The sequence below is a fragment of the Acomys minous genome (genome assembly GCF_964271855.1).
Source record: "Acomys minous genome assembly, chromosome: 12".
Taxonomy (NCBI): Eukaryota; Metazoa; Chordata; class Mammalia; order Rodentia; family Muridae; genus Acomys; species Acomys minous.
The window spans coordinates 9,784,929-9,806,562 of NC_140493.1; the positions used below are offsets into that span (position 1 = coordinate 9,784,929).

The window sequence follows — 21,634 nt, forward strand, 5'->3', positions numbered from 1 at the left end:
TTTTTTTTTTAATCACAAAATCAATGGGAAAGTTCTTTGAAAGTAACACTGCTGGACAATGGCCAGCACATTTCACAACGCTCGTCCCTTCAGCATTTCACATACGCGCACAGTCTGTTGTGGTCACGTTACCCCTCCCCTCTTCTCCAGCTTCCCCTTCACACCCCTTTTCCTGGGCCATCTGCTAACCAGTGTGGGCCGTCCACGGAGCATGGGCACCTCAGAGGAACCTAAGGAAAACTGACTCTCCTTCCCCTGAGATGGAGGCTCTTGTGCCCCTCCCCCTCCATCCTTGGGGGCTAAATCTCTCACACACAGGTGTCACTCCTGCTTCAGAGCCCATCCTCCCTTCACTTCTGGAGGTGCTGTCGGCATGCTTCAGGGACTTCTCATTTTAGCACTTGGCATTGCTTTGTGTCTTTAAATTAAAGTGACATTTCATTTCAGTTTCATTCATAAGATGTTCAAGTTTGTCAGTAACTTACACTTTATTTAATTGTGTGAGATTAGCTAAAATGATTTCTCCAGAGTGTATGCTTTCTAGTCGCTCACCTGGTCACCCTCCCTCGGTTACCGAGAACTCTCTTACCTTACCTGGCCACAAGTCATTCTGGGCCTAGGTTTCTTCTTCCATTTTTGATGTTTACCTATAGTAGGACTTAAGAGCCTATATTTTATTTTATTTAAGCTTTATTTTTATTATATTAATTATGTAAATAGGTGTTGTGCGTAGGGGGTATATGCACATAAATCCAAGTGCCCACAGAGGTCAGAGGTGTCTTGATCCCCGTGGAACTGGGGTCACAGGCAGTTATAAGCTGCCTAATGTGGGGTGCTGGGATCAAACATAGGTCCTCAGGAAGAGAATTATGTGTTATTATCCTCTGAACCATCTTTCCAGCTCCTAAAGCCTATATTTTAACTGCTTGTATATTTTTTCTGCTTTTCACAATAAAACTATAAAGGGCCAAGCCTTGTCTTTTGTGTTAAAAACACCTGCTTGTACTGTTGAGCTAAAATTATCGTTAGAATATCTTGCTAATCGGTATACACATTTGAAGTGTGACTGCAAAAGAGTGTTTTTGACAAGCAAGGCATAAATAACTCTTTGCATGTGAGTTACTGGGTTGTTACTTAGGCATTCTATGTGTAACTGTCTTAAATGGAACATAATTCAGCATAGATTCCTGACCCTATGTCCTCCAATTTTCTAGATACTCTCTTATCTCATATTTCCATTCACCCAAAAATTATATGTACCATATTTCTAAAGTGTTGTTGAAATTCCATCGCCTTCCACTCCCTCTCCCTCTCCCACTGCATCCTAGGTGAGTAGTGAACATCTCTGCGTGTTTAGTGCCGTAACTGCTCTTAGTGATTTCCTGAGTTTACTCTGCTCCTCTCCCCATCTGTCTCCTGTTTGGAGCCAAGTAATTTTTATTTTAATATCATACGGTATTTTTCTGATTAGATCCTTCCCATCTTTCTTAATTTCTCATTCTAATTTTAATAAAATTTTAAGTTCTTTCTGTGTCTGACTGAAGGACAATATGTAATCTGGCTGTTGGCTGTCTCCTCAAATGACTTTTACTATTTTAAAAAATTTATCGCACTTGAATTTGCTTCAGCGTTGCTCCTTGAATATACCAGCTGTTTGCCCATGACTATAAGTAAATTCATTGTTTTTATGTTGTACACATACATGTGTGTGTGGGGGCACACATGTGCCAGGATGCAGGTGTAGTTCTCTTTTTCCTCTGTACGAGTCTTGGTGGTGGAACTTGGGTTAGCAGGCATGCTGGCTGGTGCCTTCACCTGCTGAGGCATGTCTAGGCCTGCCCAGGGCTTCTGCTCTTGGTCTTGCCTTTCATGGATGTCCCACATCAGGCCCTGTGTGCTCACCACTCCCTTCTTTGAATATTTTGCTGAAACGTAGCCGAGAGGCTTTCATTTTTTTCTTTACAGAAAATGGCATGTCTGAGTAATACTGTAGTCCTAGCACACATTTTATTTTTTCTTCAGCTATAATTATATGCAATCAGTATAACATATGTGTATATATATTTGTTTTCCTGTGTTTATCAGAATACATACTCTAGGAGGAGATATTCTTCGAATCTGTATCAAGGGATTGGAAACACAGATATTGTTTTATTGAATGGATTTGAATGACTAAATGCATGACCTATACCAAAAGGTGATGCTTTAACTGCTTTAAAGTATTGTTTCATGACACGTGTGTGTGTGTGTGTGTGTGTGTGTGTGTGTGTGTGTGTGTAGTTTTAATTACACTTTACTTCATAAATTGTGAGCTTTGTAAGACTAGAGTTTGCTTTTTTTTTTTGCCCGCATTCCCATGCCCACATTGTTGTTATTTGTCTTTAATATGCTTTATTTAGTTGCTTATATTTGATACTGTAGATTGAATCAGGGCTTAACACATGCCAGGCATCTCATTTTCCACTGAACTGTATATCCTTGACTTAGTAATACATATTCAGTAAGCAGTTACTGAAAGAGTGAAATTATGTAAATTAATAGAGAAGTATTTATTATTAAAACATTCACATTAGATGATGTGTTTGTTTTTGTTTTTTTTGAGACAGGGTTTCTCTGTGTAGCCTTGGCTGTCCAAATTCTCTTTGTAAACCAGGATGGCCTTGGACTGAGGCACGCAGCTGCCTCTCCTCCCCGAGTGCTGGGATTACAGGTGTGAGCTCCTGTGCCTGGCCAGGTGATGTTTTTATGACTGGAGATTAAGACCACTGCAGAGGACCTGGTTCAGCTGCAAGCACTGCGTTGTAGCCCTTTATAATTCTAGTACCAGAGAATCCGGCACCCTCGTCAGCTTTGAGGGGTCTGGCATGTCCACGATACAAAAGCATACGCGCAGTAAAACACTCATACAAATAAAATAAATAAAAATAGTGACTTCTTAAAAGCTCGTGTTGTGCTTTATGTAAAGCAGTTTTGCATAGAACTAGCCGTAAATATTTAACTCCAGGTTTGGGTTGGGAAAAGAAGATTATAGTTACAGTAGTGGCATCGATTTCTGCCTGGCCATCTTCACGGTGTGCCACACCTCACTACACACACAGCCCCCCGCTGTCTCGGTAGTGTACCCGGCCATCTTCACGGTTTGCCACACCTCACCACACACACAGCCCCCCGCTGTCTCGATAGTGTACCCTTTGCACTTCCCAGTTCCTTATCCAACAAACTTAATATGATGGACGTCATTTTCGTAAGTACCTGTAGTACTTACACAGAATAACATCAGGTTCTTTGACGCGGCCCTTCCTGATCTGCTGTGTGTACTCTTAAGTGTCGTTTCTTACAGTTCTTCCCTTGTCCAGGCCCCCGCTCTTTGATTTCCTTCAGTTTATAACACACTTCTTTCCCTTTTTGTGCATACGGTGCTTAGTTTCTGTATGAAATAGTCTTTCTCCCATTTTTTCATTTGGGCAATTTTTTTGTTGTATATACATAATTTTTTTGAGATAAGGTCTTTCTATGTAGCCCTTGTTGGCCTACAGCTGCTTAGTGTAGACCAAGCTGACCTCAGACTCAGAGGTCTGCCTGCCTCTGCCTCCCAGGTACTGGGATTAAAGGCATGCACCCACCATAGTTAGCATATTTAAATTTCAGTATGTCATAGTTCAGACAAAACCTTTGTTCATCCTTATTCACTCCACTTCTGTTAAATCTCCTATGGTGTTGAGATGAGATGGAGGAAAAAGAGCAGCAGCATTTATATGCATGTTGCTAATGCTTCTTTGCCATTATTTTACTATAAGCATGTTGTTTCTCAAGTAGTAAATACTCCATAAATATTTGTTTAATCCATGAATTAATTGTATCGTAAAAGGAAAGCAAAAGAGAAAAAGTGTGAAAAAGAAAAATTAAAGCATAAAAGGAGACCAAATGTACTTGTAAATACTGTCAATGCTCATCATACAAGCTTAGCTATTAACTGAGGTACAAGATTAAATTAAAACCTAAATGTAACTATACACTTGATGCTTAGAATAGAAAAATTCTAGAGCAAAATTGTGGAGAGATTTGAAAGTAAAATCAGAGTTAAAATATGACACTAAGCAAGTAAAAACAAAAAATTAATCAGTAGAATTGTATTGTTAGAAAAAGCATTAAACACGAGACAAGAAAAGTGCTTTTTAATAACAGGCATGTAGCTTGTAATAGAACTACTAATGCTTATTTTTATGTTTGAGTTCTTTATATTGCTTTTTCTTTTCAAACAAGTTCTCAGGGTGTTATCTAGGCTGTTTTCAAACCTCTGAGTTGGAGTGTTGTCTGTCAACTTCCCAGTGCTGCATTGCAGTCACGTTACTACACTTGGCAGACACACCAGTCTTTACTTTTATTATCTTACTTATTTATTCTTAGATTATTTAGATATGATGGAATGTTTTACTTGGATATATGTTTGTGAACAACTCATATCTTATATCTCTAGATGTCAGAACAAGGCATCAGATTCCTTGTAATTTTGTGTGTGTGTGTGTGTGTGTGTGTGTGTGTGTGTGTGTGTGTGTGTGTTCATGCATATATAAGAGGACAACTTTAGGTATCTCATTCCTTGTTTTTTGTTTTGAGAAAGGTTCTCTCAGGATCCTAGAACTCATCAGAGGGACTAAGATAAGTGTGCAGTAGGCCCTAGTAATGGACTGAGATTACTGTGTGCACCGCCATGCGTGAGTTCTGGGGAGGGAAACACAGGTCATTGACGTGTCTCCCAGCTCCGACAAACAGGGTTTAAGCAGGCGTGTTATTAGCTGTATACTCTGCAATAAGATTTTAAGTTAACAGCAGTGCAAGAGCTAGAAAGCAAAACATAAACCACAACCTCAATTTCTGAAATCAGGAAAGGTGGCTGGCCCATGAGATGATTCAGTGGGTGAAGGTGAAGGTGCTTGCTGCATAGGCCTGACACCTGCGTCTGATCCCTGCAGGATCCCACTGTGGAAAGAAAGACCCTCCTCCTGGAGTTGTTCCCTGACGTCAGGCCACGCATGGCACATGCACAGCTCACTTAAGCATGCACATGGTTTGCAGACACAGTGAAGCCAAGAAACAGCCGCTGTGGGTGTAAGGGGTTAGGGAACTTTGTTGGCACTGTGCCTTCCTCCCCCGCCTGCCAAGCGCTCAGAATGCTCCAGGCAGCTTTAAACGCCACCATACTTTGCTATCTAGTATTTCCTGTGATGCGCAGCTCTGGTATACAAGAATTGCTTCATAAAATAACAGGGACCAATGTGATGAGATCTTTTTTATTTTTCACAGTTTGTGGGTTTGGTTTTTTTTTTTTTTAACATACATACACGGTGTGCTTGTGTGTATGTATTTGCATATAGAAGCTGTACGTGTGTGGGTGTGCAAAGAAGTTTGTGCACAAGTGCATGGAGTCACGAAGTTGACATAGACTGTCTCCTCAATCTCTCTCTACTTTTGGGGGTGGGGTTAGAATCCCTTGCTGGACCCAGAGCTCTGACTTCAGCTAGTGTAGGCAGCTGCCCTGTGCTGCCCGTCCCCATTCTCTGCCCCCTGAGTGCTGGCATTACAGGCATTGCCACGCCCACCTGGCTTTTGTGTGGGTTCTGGGCATCCAGATTTTGGTCTTTATATTTTTATGGCCAGCACTTCACCCGCTGAGCTATATCCACACCTATCCTTTCAGATTATGATAGACATTAAGCTATAAGCAGCTTGAAGAGCTGAAGATTTTCAAGGGTGACTAAAGTTGCCGGAAGCAGACACACGGAGAAGTGGTAACTGACAGGAGAACCACCAGCGAGCATGACACAGCCTTCTGGAAGAGCTATTTCAAGTGTGGGCAGATGGCCCAGAACATCTTAGTGAGTCCAGAGAGGCTTGTTGTGTGAGGCTCCAAATGGTGGTTGTGAGTCATCAGAAGCAACAGTGTTGTGTATGTGGAGGGATGAACTTTTGAATTTGGCAGACTAGGAGTTGGTTGGGACTTAGAAAGTGTGCATGGCGCGTTTCTTCACACAAAACAGAGTTTAAAATCAAGTGGATAAATAAAGGTAGAAAGCTTAGTATAATCTGTTGCATACTTCACTCAAGGCATCTTTAAGATTAATAACTTATGTAATTAAGACAGTGAAGCACAGCCGGGCGGTGGTGGCGCACGCCTTTAATCCCAGCACTTGGGAGGCAGAGGCAGGTGGATCGTTGTGAGTTCGAGGCCAGTCTGGTCTAAAAAGTGAGTCCAGGACAGTCAAGGCCACAAAGAGAGACCCTGTCTCGAAAAACCAAAAAAAGAAGAAGAAGAAGAAGAAGAAGAAGAAGAAAAAAAAAGACAGTGAAGCACATAAGGTGTTTAGTCAACTAGAGAGTCAATTTTATCTAAACACATAATTTATCTGTTAACTAAAATGTTATTATGTTAATTAAAAATATTGTATAGGGCTGCATATGGTCATTTCTGTGCAAATATAACATTTACTTGAAATATTTCCCCCTCTGTATTCTGCCACCCTCCTCCTTCCCCTTCTCACTTCCACCTCTCCTACTAGTCTCCTATGTTTCTCTCGACAGTTTTGCTTTTTCTTCTGTGTCATCTGTACATTTATGATTTTAGTTAATTTAATTTCTAATTGTTAGCAAAAGCACATTGTATATAATTAGATAATGTACTATTGAGTGTATAGTCCTTACATGCAAAAATATCCTCATATGGCCCCCCTGCATCTGTACATAATGATAGTTGCTCTATGTAAGATAGAATTTGTCTTAAATTTCCTTATGTATTCTGGCTAGCCTAACTCTAATCTTCTGTCAAAGGTGTCAAGTTAGTCAGCCTGCTAGCTGGTTGGTCCATTGCTATGTCATAGTTATATATTTGATAGTTTAAGCCAAGTATTTATATTTTAGCTCCCTGTGCTAAAATAATTTTTGTTTAGCAGACTATGATAGGAAGCAAGAAGTCCACTTAAGACCACAACTTCCTTTTTCTCATCTGATCTGGAAGTAGATTAACTTGACAAAAGTCCTGGTGATTTTTCACTAGCTTTAGAAAGAAAAGCCAGAGCTTGCTTGAACTGGGTATACATAAATGAACAGATACACAACTGTAAATAAACATCTTTTTTAAAAATATAAAAATTCTGCATTATACTATATATGATTTTTGTTATGTAATACTTTATATGGCAACATGTTTAAATTATATGTAGATGCAAATAAACAGACCTTAGACTTGACTTAATTTATTTATATGTATACAGTGTTATATGTATACAGTATATACAGTGTTTTGCCTGTATGTACACCTGTATACCAGAAAAGAGCACCAGATCTCATTATGGATGGCTGTGAGCCACCATGTGGTTGCTGGGAATTGTACCTTTGGAAGAGCAGACAGTACTCTTAACCTCTGAGCCGTCTCTCCAGTCCCTTGACTTAATTTATTAACATGTTGTAGGGTTATCTCCTACAGCCTCATGGTAAGTTGTGAGCACCTATGTATACGTATGACCATATGCATGTCCAGCCCCACACAGCCATGCTGGGACATTGCTGCTGTAGGGCAGCAAATGTTAGGCACCTAAGAATTCTTGTTTCTATCCTATCTTCAGTGTCTTTGCTTTTACAGTAGTGAGGATTTGAAGTGGACTATTTAAAAATTATTCATTATAAAACATTTAAAATTACATGAGAAATATATTAATTGAAAATCTTAGTATAGACTAAATTTGTGGAAAACAACTCCCTAGTCCTTCCGAATTCAATCCAGGCTTCAGATCATCACTCTGTCAGATAGAGCCTCCCACAGCCTGATTCCCCATGCTCTCTCCAGCAGCCCTTGGCACTCTAGGTGAGAGAAGCATGGGAGAATGGGGAAACAGAAGGATCCAGAGGGTCCTAGAAACCTACAAAAAGAACATCGTGATGGGCGGATCTGGGCCCAGGGGTTCTGCTCAAACTACTGCACCAAGCAAGGACAATACTTGCAGTAAACATTGAACCCCTTCTCAGATCTAGCCAGTGGACAGGGCATTCTCCACAGTCTCAGATGCGAACTCTAGTGCCATATTTGAACACTTCCCCGTGGTGGGGAGGCCTGGTGGCACTCAGAGAAAGAATAAGCAAGCTACCAAGACTTGATAGCCTATGGCCATTTAGTGAGGGAGGAGTCCTGGGGGAGGGGAACAGGAGGAAAGCAGGAGGGAGGGAGGAGCAGGATGAGACAAGGGATGGGATAATAATTGGGATGTAATCTGAATAAATTAATTAAATAAAATAAGTTTAAAAAAAAAGAAAGGAAAAACCTGTCTCCTTTTTTCTCAGCTAGCTGTGTGCAGAGTCTGCGGAAAGCGCTTTAGGAATTGCATGTGTCTTTAGATGCGGGGCCGCGGCTGGGCTCCTTGTGCTTCCTCTGCCTTAGCTGCCCCGCTTGTCGGCTTGTCTGGCCTCAGAGTCCTCTTTTCAGGGACATTTTCAGGTGTCGAGATTATTTATGTTTTTTATTCAGCAAATACTTGGACATATGCTATGTTAGACGTCTTTACTGGGCTAGGTGCAGTGGCAGTAGCGCATGCCTGGATCCCAGCACTCAGGGAGGCAGAGGCAGGCAGATCACTGTGAGTTCGAGGCCAGCCTGGTCTATAAAGCGAGTCCAGGACAGCCAGGGCTGTTAGACAGAGAAACCCTGTCTCGAAAAACCAAACCAAAGCAAACCAAACCAACCCAAAAAGTTGTTATTGGATTACTCCTACTTCTTTTACTAAATTCTAAATCATTGGTGCTAGAAAGCACACTATCTTCATTAGCCCCCTTCAGCTTAGCATAGTATTTTGCATGTAGAAATCTTAAATTGAATAATAACCTCAGCACTTGAACCTCATTGTCTTCAGATAGACTATTGCATAATAAAACTACACATGTGCTATGCTCTTAATTTCTAAAAGTAATATATGTTAAACACATAAAATGGCGTCATGAGATGGCTCAGCAGGCAATGGTGCTTACTTCAAGCCCTGATACCCTCAGGTGGAACCCCTGAAACACATGATAGAAGATGTGAGCTTTGTCCTACCAGTTGTCCTCTGACCTCCACAGGCACCATGGCATAGGTCCTTATACCAACAAACACAAATCAATGTCATAAGCAATGTAATAAAAATAGCTAGAGATACCAAAGACAAATTTGAAAATAAATGACCTTTGACCTATGGGCTCTCCCCTTTCCTAACGCTGCAGCCCTCTAATACAGTTCTTCATGTTGTGGTGACCGCCAGCTATGAAGTTATTTTGGTCACTACTTCATAGCTGTAGTTTTGCTACTTCTGTGAATTATGATGTAAGTATCTGATATGCAGCCCCGCTGACAGGGTTTGTTAGACCCTTAGAGTGTTGAGGACTGCTGTCTTAGAACCATAGAACTAGTTGCAGCCTAAACTGTTTTGAGCACTGTTGGTTTCTTCTGTCCTCTCCACACTGCATCTGGCTCCCCATAGCGAGTGACCCAGATGCCTTGATGAGCTGTGTTCTCATTGTTCTGCTGTTTTCTTTCTGCTGTGTCCCCCTCTCCCACACTAGGAATGACTACTTTTTTATTTAAATGTTTCTAGTAAACAGTTTTACAATAATATATTTGCAACAACTTGCCTTAGAACATTTATTTTCTCAATTTCAGTAAGTCATGTGTTTGCCTCAGTTTTTATTGAATATTTCAGGCTCTAGATTGCTCTCAGGTTATAGTTAATGTCCGCTGAGGCCCGTCATGGTGGTCCATGGCTGTCCTGACCCGCCGGACAATCAACTGGGACCCTCAGACCCCTAGGGAGAGAATGGGGGACAAGAGACGTGAAGAACGGACAGCAAGTCAAGGAGTCTGATCAAGCTGACCAAAATTTTTTTTTCCACAGACAATTATATACCATTGAAGCAGGAGGCTGAGTGGGATGATCCAGGTGGGTGGTTTTCGCAAGATATCAGGAAGTCAGGAAGTTTGGCAGGGCAAGGGTCCCTGTGGTTCTGGGGCTGGGTGGAATTTTAGGCATCTGGAACCACAAGATGTTATCTACAGACTTTGTTTTGCTTGTCCTCTGAAGGCCTCTGTAATTCCGGGAATACTGAGAACAGCTGGAGAGTACCTTGAGGGAGGGGGAGAGGTTGCAAGGCAGCCTTCTGGAATGTACCCTGAGGCAAGGAGGGAAAGAGGTCACAAGGCAGCCTGCCCCAGGTCCACTCAATGTATTATGCCAAGGTCCGAGATGCTTGCTGGCTGTGGTTTTTGGCTCCCCACACATGCCTATAGTGTAATCCCTTAGGAGACCGAGACAGAAGATTGTTAGTTCCAGGTTAGCCAGTTTAGGAAGGACAGGATGGAGAAGAAATGAACAAAGGAGGAGTTAAGTGAGGCTGCGCTCATCTGATAGCTTGATCTCTGGGTACCTCCTTCCAAAGATGGCTCACTCACACAGTGGTGTTTGCAGGATTGCCTAATTCCTTGCCATGTGCACATCTCCATAAGGGTGCTGACGTCCTTCAGATGAAGCAGTTGGCTCCCCAGAGCAAGTGATCCAGATGAATAAGACAGAAGTAACAGTGTCTTTAGTGACTCAGACTTAGAAGGCCTGCTTTCCCATTTCTTTAGTAATTTGATTATTTGAGCTAACAGTAGGGGTACTGTACAGTGGCGGGAGTGCCCAGGCTCACTGGGTGCTGTTTTGGAGGGACTGGTCACAAGAGGAATGAAGTGAAAAGTAAAGCAGCAGTTACCTAACACCTCAAACACCTTTGGGGCTCTCTCAAGTCAGGACTTTGGAGTATAACATTGTCGTTATGTTTTATTTGGGGTTCTTTAATGCTTACACCTCCCTTCCAACCCACCGACCCCAGATAGGAGAGAAAGGAGGATAATGGGAACGTGAGAAGTAGACCGTTTTGGACTCAGTTCTTGGGAGCGATTCCCGTGGCATAGTCGGCAGGATTTCAGCAGCCCGGCAGTTCAACCAAAGTTACTGCTGGAACCTGGAACAGCAGCTCTGAAGTGTCCTCTGGAGCACTTCTCTCTAGCAGCGTCTCGAAGTGGAGCAACGAGCAGCCAAACAATACCAAGACCCAAAAAGCCCCTGCCCCTCTTTTGGGTTCATATGTGTATCTCCTCTCCGAGTCTGCACTCAGATGTTTCAGCTGGCACAAACCAAGCCCCTGCATGAGGTGGTTCATCTTCTAGTGGATAAACATCCCCTGTTCTCACAAGTCTGCTCCCCATCCTACACTTGGGATAGAAACAACATCTTTACATCTACTACATAGCCCACACTTGGGATCAAAACAAAAAATATGTGTACATCCACTACAGACAAAGGAAAAAAAAAAGGCCAAAATGAGACAAAAAAGTGTTTCCCTCCTTACTCCTTGGTCAACTCCTCCTGGGCATGGGCCCTGATGTGGTGTGGTTGATATACCCAATGACATTCCATTGGAGAAAACTGGTTTTCCCAGGTATCAGCTATAAATATCTTCCTGGCTAGAAGTGGGATACCATGTCCGTTTCCTTTTCTCGTTGCTGGAACCCTGTCTGGCTTGAACCTGTGTAGGTCTCTGTAGGTCATTCTGTCAGTCTCTCTGAGTGCATATGTGCATCAGTCTGCAAGCCACTGTGTCCTTGGGGTCATCCATTACCTCTGACTCTTAAAATCTCCCAGCCTTTCTCATAGATTGCTGAGCCTTAAGGGGAGGAGTATTGTTAAAGGCGTTCCACCGAGGACTGCCTGCTTTGTCCACTTGCGGTGTCTGTGTTCACTGCCATCGGCTGCAGGAAGAAGTCTCTCTGATGTGGGCTGGGTGAGACTGTTTGTCATTACGAATTGTTTTATTGCTATGTTTCCTTAGAAGCGGAATAGATTTTCTCCTGTGTAAGCTGGATGGGCATCAGATTCATTGTGCAGCTCAGTTCAGCACACTGTGCTATTACGCTTGTCTTTTTGTTTTTGTTTTTTGAGACAGGGTTTCTCTGTGTAGCCTTGGCTGTCCTGGAACTCACTCTGTAGATCAGGCTGGTCTCGAACTCACAGAGGTCCACCTGCCTCTGCTTCCCAGAGTGTTGGGATTAAAGGCGAGTGCCCCCACTGACTGGCTATGTTTGTCTTGTGTTTAATTCTTACGTATTTATTAGGCAAAGCTATTGGAGGGGTTTCTCCTTCCCTTAAACCTCTTTGGAAGCACCCTCAAACTGGCTTTACACATGTGTTCCTGAGTGATTTTAAATGAACTTGACAGGTGTTACTAGTAAGTACTTCAGTAGGAAAAGGATTATCAAAACCAAACCAAACCAACCATTAAATGGATGGAACAGCTAGTTGCGTATAGGAAAAGCACTACAAGAGAGTCATCTGAAAGAGGATATATGTCAAACCAAGGACTAAAGAATTTGGGGATAAGATGACAGTGTCATATTACTTTTTGTTTATTGTAACGAAAAATTATTTGTCTGGGATATGTCTCAGTGGTAGAGCACTTGTCTGGCAGGCAAAGGGCCTGGATTTAATCCCATGGGCTGCAATAAAAACAAACAAAACCCAGAACAAACCAAACCCCGCAGAAGACACTCCTGTTGGATGACAAAGTGATCATTTAGCTGACAATAGGCTCCACATTACCTTTTACTGTCGCTGGTCGCAGAGGAAAAGTAGTATATAATTGCTAGTTTGGTTTTCCCTCCATTAAGGGCAAGAGTTTTTGATGGTAGTGGAGATCTTTTTCTGGAAAGCAAATTATAAGTTTCATTTATGACACCAGGTTATAAACAAGTAGAGTTTGAGATACCTGCTTCATCTAAGAAGATGCACCCAGTAGACACATACACAAATAGACTCACCCAGAGTGCCAGAAAAAGAAGATATAGTACCATAGGGAATATTTGTTGGTGGTTGGCTTTTTGAAGTCACAAACTTACATGAAATTGCTCTTTGAACTTACCTGCAGGAAAAGAGAAGGTAAAGACACAGAGATAGCAAGCTGGCTACTGGATAAACTAGGAGAAGGAAAGAGTGTGAGCCAGGGCCAGCAGAGAAGGCTCAGTGCTCAAGGGCACTTGCTCCTCTTGCAGAGGACTCAGTTTCAGTTTCCCAGACCTACATGGTAGCTCAAAACTATCTACAATCCCATTTATAGGGAATTCACCAGGCATGTACTTGGTTCACATACATGCATGCACACTGAACATTCATACACATAAAGTAAAATAAATAAACTTTTTAAGGAAAAGAATGTGAATTATTGCAGTTACGGTAAAAGAGTATTAATGACTGCAGTCATACTCTTTGTCTCTAACGGGTAAGATTCTGTCCTACTGGATGCCTGAAATATATATATATGATAATATATATATATGTATATATATATGGTGAAATAAAAGTAGTATAAATAAGGTCTCAAAATATTTTATTTCTGGAATTTTTCATGTAACACTGGAATTTTGCTTGAACTTAACAATGGACTATGAGGGGATACTATAGTATCATGATTCACAGAGAAATAATATTGTTAAGGTGTGATTTGCTTTTTGCATGGTTAACAACTTGAGTATATATAATTTTTGTGGTCAAATTAAAATAAAAAAACAGGGAGTTAACTGTGAGTAGCTGAAATGTATCTTTGAAGTCCAGCATTTGGCTAGGATATGCAGGGACTGCTAAAATAAGTAACAGGCAAATAAAAGTTGAAATTTGAGAGTTACAATGAGAGAGAACTGCCTTATAGCCTCAGAAATGTTAACAGTTTTATTAGTGTCTGGGTGTAGCTCGGTGCAGTATTTCTTATATCTTGGTTGTGAGTCTAGCCTTTAATGGCTGAGCCATCTCTCTAGCCCCAGTATTTCTTATCATGCACAAAGCCCTGGCTTTAGTCTTCAGGAAAAAAAGTTTTAAGAGGATGGATTTTTATATTTGTGTAGTTGTGTGCATATGTGTTCATGTGCACATGTGCGTGGACAGCAAAGGACGACACTTGTGGGAATCCGGTCTCACTTTTCCTCTGTGGGCTACAAGGATCCGTCTTAGTTTGTCCTGTTTGGTGTCATGTGCCCAACAATAAATAGTCCACACCCATTCCTGTTTGTAGCCGAAATGATGCTAAATCTTGCATTGAGCCAAATCCCCAACCCTCAGGAATGAATTCTTACTCAGGATAGTTTTCGTGGTAGTCCTGGAAACCCTTTTTCTCTCTTACTGAGCAGTTTTCTTATATCAGAAAAATTTAAGTAACTGGATAAAATGATGAAGACAAGAAGAGAAGCTAGAAAATTTCAGTAAGTATTCACTTGGCTCCTGCTCTGTGCTGTTTATAAATCCTTACCACTGAGCTGAGTAAAGATGATCCTCCTGATAGGTTTGCGTTCCTTAGACGTAGAGTGGTTCTAGCATACAGACGCACTAATGATTGCTTTATCCTTAAGTTGGACCCAGTCGTAGTGCTTTGAGTCTTTCCAACAATTCCATTTATAAGGATTGCTGGTTTTGTTTTTGTTTTGTTTTGTTTTGGTTTTTGGTTTTTCAAGACAGAGTTTTTCTGTGTATCCTTGGTTGTCCTGGACTTGTTTTATAGACCTGCCTGGCCTTGAACTCGCAGAAATCCACTTGCCTCTGCCTCCTGTGTGCTGGGATTGCTGTTTTATGTTTTGTGCTTTCCTTAAGGTTTGCAAACAAGATTACTTACTTTGAAAACATCACTTTGTGTCTTTTTGGACTCTTACTGTCTAGCATGTGGGCACTAGGTGACTTTATTTCACCTATATCTTAACATTGTTTGCTATTTCGTTTTCCTAGGAATAATCTCGTCTTTGCTTATCAATTTCCAAACTATATTTTTAAAAGTGGTTAAAAAAAACAGTAAGACAATCTCAAGGGGTATAAAAGAAGACTAAAGAAGGCTATTCCTTTTTCCCCAGGGGTTGAGGAGAGCTGGTGACTTTTTAGCCTGGCTGTATTTTAACTGTATAGACCAGGATGGCCTTGAATCCAAAGAGAGTTGCCTGCCTCTGGGAGTAGAGGTGTGCGCCATGACCGCCTGGCCTAGAAGCACCATTTTTGTAGTCTTTGTTCTCTCTTTGGGTTTCATGAACATGATGAAGGTCAGAGTATTATCTTCCCATTGAGATAAAGAGAAGGAAATGGACAAATGAGTGTGTTTCACAGTTACTAGTTGATTCGAGGTAGATGCAGAGATTGAGACCTTCACTTGCGGCGAGAAACAAGGCTGTAATAACCCATGGCAGGGGACTCTTAAACTGCAGGTCTTCCATTGACAGTGTTCTAGACTATTTTTCTCAAACTCATGAATTTCTAAGTGAGCAATGTGATTCTTTTTACATTTTTATTAAAACTTTAGAACTTGCAAGGAAGAAACACCAAATATCAGACCCAGAGTTTATGCATCTCACTGAACAGTTAAGAACAGCCATACTGAACTGAAGCTCTGGTACTTCACAGTGGCTTTGGCATTTTCTCTATTAAATGTAGGGTTCTTTTTTTCCTCCTGAGACTCAGTTTCTTTGTGTAGCCCTGGCTGTCCTGCACTAGCTTTGTAGAGCAGCCTGACCTTGAATTCACAGCAATCCACCTGCCTCTGCTTCCCCAGTGCTGGGATTAAAGGTGTGCACCACCAGGCCTGGCTCAAATGCATTTTTATGTCTCATCCATGACCAAAACATGAAAATCTGTATCCAGTTTAAAACTAGAAAAACGGTTAGCTTGACATCCTCCTTCCTAACTCAAGTGCCCCTTACCTGTGGAGCCTGGCCTCTCCTCTAGGGCAGCAGCGCCAGCTGCACTCAGTGGGAGGAGGGAAGCCTGGAGTAGGAGGAGGGTCCCACGGAGGGCGATGGGAGTTGGAGAGTAGAGGGAGTGGATCTGATCAGCACACATCGTAACCCTGTATGAAATTAAAAAATAAAAGTATTTAAAATCACATTCCGGCATTGCTATACCTATGGAAAAAATGAAGAACAAAAAAGAAAATGTTTGGTTATTTTGGAGCAAAGAAAATGGCTGTCTTGTTTTTAAAATTTAAAGAGAGTTTTGAAAGTAAAATATCTGATGGTGTAAGTGTAGGAAGAAATGGAAGTAAAGATAAGTTGGGAATTTATAATATATGTATTTAAAATAAGATCAGCCTTTACAAGATAAACATATTCCTTTTGACTCATAATTTTTAGTTACATTTTTTTTAAAAAAAGGAAGGAAGGAAGAAAAAAAAAAGCTTGTCTAACTGCCTAGGCTGTAATCCTAGCTACTCGTGAGGCTGTGTCTGTATCTGTGGAATCCAAATTCAAGGCTGGAAGGTCAGCCTAGGCCACTTTGTGAGACTATGTTTCAAAATAAAAGTGTGGAGAGGCCTAGAGATATAGTGGTAGAGTGCTTTTCTAGGTGGTGGTGAGGAGGGTTTTGAACTGTGGGATGTAGCTAAGATACGTGTTTAGCATATATGAGCCAGTTCTACCTTTGATCTTCAGTACCAATAAACAAAACAAAACAAAAACCAGAAACAAACAAACAAAAGCCTTTGATGATTTAAGATCTATTTGGCCCACAGCCTGCATTCAAAGTTTCCACGTGCATGGGTTAAACACCAATCATAATCAATTTTCAAGAAAAAAAATGCTTGTGTATTGAATATGTACAGACCAGAGTAACTCCCTATCACACACTTACCTGTGTTTATATATATGAACATATGGATTTGTAAAATGTAATTATTGATTGTATATTGACATGTACGGACCAGAGTAACTTCCTACCACACACTTAGCTGTGTTCATACACATGAACATATGGATTTGTAAAATGTATTTAAGGCTAGGGGTGTAGCTCAAATGGGAAAGTGTGTAGTATGCACAAAGCCCTGGTTTGATCTCCAGCACTATATAAACTTGGCATGGTGGTGCACGCCTATAATCCCAGCACTCAGGAGGATGAGGTTCTGGGTCATCCTTGCCTAACATAGTAAGTTTGAGGACATCCTGGAATACATGACACTCCATTTCAAAGAAAAGGAAAAGTTTGCCTCATAATGACATCCTTTTACTTCCTGAGTTATCTGCTTCTACCACTAAAAGACCCTCCTCTCTCTCACTCAGCAGACTGCTGTCATCTAGTGGAACAGAGGCCACACATTGTTCTGACTCCTGCGGAAGGGAGTTGTACCCTCTAGGACGTTATAAGGACTCTGACAAACTGTCTCCCTACTGCTGTTAATGAAGGATTTGTAAAGCTTATTCAGCCCCTAAAGAGCAGGAGAGAATTTTATTTCAGTTAATACATTTGTTTCTTTACACGCTCTCCTTTTTATTTAAAGTTGAATCAGATTAAATAACCCTAGAATTGTGGGGTACAGTTACAGTCTTTAAAGCCATCTAATCTTTATTGTTAGAACAAAAATAAAACAATGGACTACCATATAATATACATCTAGAAAAGCCTATGATAAAAGAAGATTATAATTATTCAGAAACTCTTTTTAATAACTAATTTTATTATATGGCCATTTTATGCACGTTACTACATTCTTGTTACTCTCACCCTGCAAACCTCTTTCCCAAATTTATGTCTTTTTCTCTTGTTTTGTGACACTATGAGTTTAACCAGGGCCTTCTGGGTTTAGAACTGTTTATTGGAGCCTGGTGGGCTCTCTGTTGGGTAAACAACTGAGGGCAATGGCTCTTGGCCCCACAGGAGCCATTGGTAACCAAGTGTTTTGTCCCCTGAGCCCCTTTGCCACCCATGGCTGACTGTTGAGAGGCCCATTCTTCCTCAGGCCTGGTGTAGGTCAGCACAGCTGCTGTGGGATCAGCAAGGCTGTGTCGGGCCTGTGGCGCTAACATTCTTTTCACTTCCTTTTCTGTAGTGTTCACTGAGCCTTCTGTGGGATATCAAAGCCCTGATTAGGGCCAAGCAGTAAACTGTCACCTTTCTCAGCAATTTGAAAATCTATAAGTATCTTTAAAGAATAACATTAAAAAAAATAACTCTGGTTTTTTGTTTTTTTTTTTTTTTTTTTTCCGAGACAGGGTTTCTCTGTGTAGCATTGCCTGTCCTGGAAGTAGCTCTGTAGACCAGGCTGGCCTTGAACTCACAGTGTGCTGGGATTACAGGTGAGCGCCACTGTGCCCGGCTTGGAATCACAATAAAGGACACAGGATACAGAGATGATAGTTATGATTGCTTTTACCAGAGTGCTTTCTTGCTGCATGGCCATCTCCACTCACAGTTCACAACCTGAAGACTCAGTGTATTTGTTAGCTCTTCTTGCCACTCATAAAATAGCTGACAGAGCAACTTAATGGCCCATGGCTTCATATTCCAGTCCGTCACCATAGAGAGCACTGTAGCTTGGTCTGTAGTACTGAGAGCTTGCCTTTAGTGCTTCAGATCTGACAGGTCAGAGATCAGAACTCCTGTCAGAACCAGAACCAGATGTTACCTTGAAGGCCTTCCCCAGTGCTCCAGACCACTTCTTTTAAAGGTACCAGTTTCCCAAAACAACACTGTTAGCTGGGGACCAACTGTTTAAACACATGAGGAGCCATGGGAGACATTTTACATTCCAGCCATAACATTTAGCCACCCAATATCAAGATTATTGGCTCTCTTGTTTAGAGAAGGCCGTTGTTGTCCTCCTTGATGTCACCATTTCTTTTCCTTATATGATTGGAGGCTCCTTATCCCTGTAGATCCAGGTGTACATTAGATGCATGTTTCACCTCCACTTCGTCTTGCTGGACCATAGTATAGATCTAACATTACTTGACTATACCCTGACGTAATCTTTTTCTTCCCTGACAAACTCCTCTAGTTCTGTTGGTTTTGCCTCATGGACTATAATATTATCAAGTATTTTATTCTTAACATTGAGAGTGTAGTACTTTAAGAATATTCTAGATTGGTAATTCATTTAAAATAAAGGATCTAATTCAGCTTTACAGATTTATTATATAAATTATATCTTATTAATGGATGTTTACTTTTACAGTGGTTAGCCTGTCTGTCATCTCCTGCCTACGCCTCCACAAGGAGTAGAACACCTGTTAAGAATAAATAAGACTTAAAAGAATTAAAATAAATAACAGAGTAGCAACTGTACTGTAAGATTTGTGAGTTAGAAAGGTAGGATTGTTGTTGTATGAATGTGGGACTGTGATACAGTGAACAGTATCATCCAGCTGATGGCGCTAGCGTGGAGACTACTGTGTGTGGGGGGCGGGGGCAGGTGAGCAGCATGTTACGAAGAAACTCAGCACCTCAGTGCAGCATAATGGTTGAATGTTCATGGTGTCATACACTGTGACCATAGATGAAAGTAGGACAGCTAGGTAACTGTTGATTTGTTTTTTAAAGTAACACTAAGTGCAGTGAACATTAGTGCTATGTATTACAGTGACAATAATAAGGCACTTCAAATTGCTAATGGCTGGAAACTCTAGGATATCCACCTTTTAAAGATTTATTTTTAATTTATGTGTATTTGTTTTTTGTACGCGCACGCATACGCGCGCACACACCCCCACACCCACACACACCTGAGGAGGCCAGAAGCGGACACTGGAACCTGTGATTAGAGATGGTTTGAGCTGCTGCATGTGTGCTGGACTGGACCTGCGTTTTTAACTGCTGAGGCATTTCCCCAGCTTCAGGAGTTCCACTTTAAATTTTATAGTATCATGTCAGGAATATTCTGTATAGTCATTTGTATTAGGTTTTGAGGTAAAGGAATGGCAATACGAGGCATAGCATAAGACTGTGGCAAAGCTACAGTTTAACGGACTCAGTGATTTATAATGTCTTGCAACGACAATTTCTTAGCTACGTTTTCTATTTTAGAAGGCAGTTTTAAATGACTCACTGTTTACTAGGCATTAGCCTGATCAAATACATTCCCAACCATCCATACCTTTCGGCTTTCTCTTTCCACAGTTTGGTACAACTGAGAAAAGAAATGAAAGTGACTCTAACTTACACAGTAAGCTTCGAGGAAGTATCCTGTTTGTTAAGGATGTGTGTCAGAAGATGACCTGCAGGTTACACGATCTGCTAGTGTGCATTCCGTCTGGCTATTCAGATGTCATGCTGCACCGCATGTACATTATTATGTGTCAGTGAGAAAATAAAACCAAACTATTCTTCCTCCCTCAGCGATGTTCTCGGCGTACTTCTCGGTGCAGTACAGATTGCTTGCTACCACCTGCTTCCTTACTGTTGGCGTGTCGAGCATAGATGAGGAGACATTAAATTAAAAGTACATTCTTCCCTAATACTCCAGTATTTAAGAGTCTGTGTTTATTTTATTTTCGGTTTTGTCTTTGTTTTCACTCTTTTAGTCTGTTTTTGTTGCTACAACAAAATACCATAGAAACACCATAGGGTGGGTACCTAGGGAATAATACGTTTGAGTCTCCCGCCTTGTGAAGTCTGGGAATCACAAGCTGAGGTGCTTGCTGGGGGCGAGCGGCTCCTTCTGTGTGTGGGCTGGGCCTGGTGTGGAAGGGCCATAATGGCTCTCTGGTATTGCATTCCCTGGAACTAATTCTTCACAAGGGCTCTGATTTTAGGGCCTAGTCACCTCACTTCCAGATTCTAGTCACACTTGGGATTCTGCGTCATTATAAAAATCTGAGGGACATGAACATTCATATTATAGTACTCGCCCATGGACTGTTGGCAGCACTCAAGTCAGAGAATTTTTATTTCTTGGTTAAGAAATACCTCTTGGTTAAAAGTGATGAGGACACAGCTAATTAGTTACAGCTCACCCTTGGCTTTACTCTTCAGATACTCTGAAGTTTATTGCTGCTGTTTTATTTTAGGCATTTTTACTTGTTTATTTTCTTATTTTCTGTTTTCCTATGGCATTAAAAAAAAAAAAAAGAATGCTTTTTTCCTGGTCTATTAAAAAAGCTTCCAAACAACTTTTCCTATAGAACTTTTGCTTCATATTGGTGTCCATACTCTTTGTTAAGTTTGTTTGTTTTTTTTTTTTTTCACTGACTCTGTTACTTTCAGGTAACTCACTCCTTGAGGTCTTCCCGGTGCTCCCAGTGCAGCATTCTTTATGCCTTTGCAGCATGTGCACTTCTGGAGCTTTCTGTTGCAGCAGTCACAGTAGTCACAAAATGTCTTACATTTCTTGACTCTTCATTTCAGAAAGATCTCTTGTGGTGTAACAGTTTCCTCTGAGACTGAAACAGTCTCTCCTGCAGGGAAGTTCCTTCAACAAGAAGGTAAACTTGAGCTTCAGGAAATCCTTGAAACTGACTATATTCACTAGGCCCTCTGTGCATCCCCCACCCCCAACAAGCAATACAAGCTGAGAGTCTGGTCTAGAGATTAGTGAGACAAAGCTACAAAGAAGACCCTTTGGATAAGCCAAGCTTTAAAGATGACTTTGAGAGGAGAGAAGCTGCAAATAGGCTCTGAGGCCAGAGCACCAGACCAGCTTCCTGGAAGGAGGAGAAGCCAGTGGAGCTGCCTGGAAGAATTTTAGAGCAAAGAAGGCACCTTGACGGATATTGTCCAACCCGTTCAGCTGTCTGAGGCTGTGCTCTAGATTCCTAGCTCTGTGCACTGCCGCCCATGCTGGGGTGGGCTTT

At 41.4% G+C, this 21,634-nt stretch overlaps 1 protein-coding gene and 1 long non-coding RNA gene across 2 annotated transcripts in view; one reads left to right on the top strand and one right to left on the bottom strand.

The window, feature by feature from the left end:
- The window catches only part of YAF2 (YY1 associated factor 2), a 60,497-nt gene that overhangs the window by 33,850 nt on the left and 5,013 nt on the right, over window positions 1-21,634 (top strand).
- The window catches only part of LOC311579507, a 31,879-nt gene continuing 14,685 nt past the window's right edge, over window positions 4,441-21,634 (bottom strand). The window contains exons 2-3 of the long non-coding RNA XR_014773172.1: window positions 15,779-15,924; window positions 4,441-12,755 (exon numbers count right to left, since the gene is read on the bottom strand). This is a non-coding gene — a long non-coding RNA (uncharacterized lncRNA). The remainder of the gene's footprint in view (window positions 12,756-15,778; window positions 15,925-21,634) is intronic.